We start from the raw sequence: 2,183 nt of genomic DNA on the forward strand, positions 1-2,183 counted from the left end.
TCCTGGCCAATATGGTGAAACCCCGTCTCTACTAAAAATACAAAAATTAGCTGGCGTGGTCGTGCATGCCTGTAATCCCAGCTACTCAGGAGGCTGAGGCACGAGAATCACTTGAACCCAGGAGGCAGAGCTTGCAGTGAGCCAAGATCGCGCCACTGCACCCCAGCCTGGCGACAGAGTGAGACTCTGTCTCAAAAAAAAATTTTTTTTTTCCCTTAGGCCGTGGCGAAGTGGGCAGCTGTCCTGGTTGGGTGAAGGTCCAAATCACCTCCCCATCCCAAGGGTCACTTCTCTAGAGAGAATATGACACATGCAAGAACCGAAACCTCACAGGGGCTGCTTGTCCACCTTCAAGAAAGGTTCAGACAGATGTCCAAGGTGGTGGATGGAACTCCTGTTCCCCTTTTCCTCTACTTGCAAAATCTAGCCATGCCGTGGCCCAACGATGGAGAAGAAGCCGAGAACCTGGCGAGGATCTCTTTTCCTCCAACCGTGGCCTTTCTGGCTAAGCTGCTGGTTGGGCACATTCCCAGCTCCACATGGCGGCGGCTTTGCTGCATCCTGCCTGGGCTCAGGCCTCTACACTGCCCTCGCTGCTTTTCTGTCTTCCGTGTTCCTGCTGGGCCTTGATTTTTCTTGGTCTGGCCCAGGGTCTTCAACCAGCCACATTTCCCAGTTCATCTTGGATCCTTTGTTTCCTTCTCCAAACCTCTCTCTTCGTGGTTGGGCAGGTGGGAGGATCCTGGAGCTCTGGGTTTCCATACCTGTCACCCCCTGTCACGGAAATTCCCTTCGTCTCCAGGGCTCAAGCAGACGGCAGCATAACTCCTATAGGATGAGCGGTAACCAAGCGTGGCTGGCCTTTGCCTTCCAAGAAAGGTGGTGTTTCCTGGCATCTACAGGGCCTTCGCCCCTTTTGAGGGATATCCAGCCCCTCTGCTCCCAGGCGGGACTGCCTCCCAGCACTGAATCTTCTGACCACCACGGGTTTCACTGAGCCAAGTGAACGGAGGGTCGGCCTGCTTCAGCTGAGGGTGTGTGTGCCGTCGCCAGCATAGGGGTGGGCTGGCATGTCACAGGAACGTCTTGGGTCTTGTGGCAGGCATCCCTGAGGGTGGCTTGGACCCCAGTGTGGCCCTCTTGGGGTTCCCAGGTTTGCTGGGCCTTTCCTTCACTTTTTTGGTGAGGGGGCCTTCCGTCTTGGAATGGCTCCATTCCAAGAGTCCTTGGAGACACACACTCACTCCACCTGCTCGCCAGCCTGGTGCTCGCATCACAGCGCCCGCCACCGTTGCCTGCGGGTTAGTTCCTGAGGCTGGGCGGAGCAGTAGCCCTCCGTGGCAGTGCCTTGGTGTCGTGTTGCTCTGGCCTGTTTTTTCCAGGGTGTCGCCGGGGAGGTCCCGAGATCTTAGGAGCCGCAGAGGGCCGATCAGGATGAACAAACCTCAGTCGGAGCCCCAGTGATGCACTGCGGGATCCCTGTCTCAGTCCTGCCTAGATGATGTGCGGGTGAGTCTCCCCTGAGATTGCCCCACTGTGACTTTGAGGGCTGGCCTGCCTGTATGACCGTGGGCTGCTCTCTTCCCAGAGGGGCTTCCTGGCAGCCGCAGAACTCCGCAGCTTCAGGGGCAGCCTGGGTATGTGTGTGTTTTTGTGCCACGGTTGTATGTCCGTCTGTGTGTGTGTGTCTGTGTGCGTGTGTGTGTTTGTGTGGGTTTGTGTGTTTGTCATGTCAAGTAGGACCAATGTGGAGTGTATACGCGAGGGCAGATTCCTTAACGTCAACCTTCTTCCTGGTGCACAGCTTTCTGCGTTTCTGCTCCTGCTGTGTGGACGGTTGGCATTCGTTGATCGTGCACTTCCTGTTTGGGTTTGTTTAGGCCTCGGCAAAGTGCGGAGCTGCCTCGGCCCGCAGAGGTCCAAATCACCTCCTCATTTAGAGGGACTATGTCTCTAGAGAGAAGAAGACATGCCAAAAGCGAAAACCTCACAGGAGCTTTTTGTCCACTTGCAAGCGAAGTACAGACGTGTTTGAGACGGTGGATGGACTTTTTTTCTTTTCCTTTTCTCTCTTTCCAAAATCCGGACACACCATGGCCCAGTGACGGAGAAGAAGTTGAGGACCTGGCAAGGATCTTCTTTCTTAGGAGTCATGGAGGGTTGACCAGTCTCAATAAAGCACC

The sequence above is a fragment of the Mandrillus leucophaeus genome, unplaced genomic scaffold, assembly GCF_000951045.1.
Source record: "Mandrillus leucophaeus isolate KB7577 unplaced genomic scaffold, Mleu.le_1.0 Scaffold27, whole genome shotgun sequence".
NCBI classification, from domain to species: Eukaryota; Metazoa; Chordata; class Mammalia; order Primates; family Cercopithecidae; genus Mandrillus; species Mandrillus leucophaeus.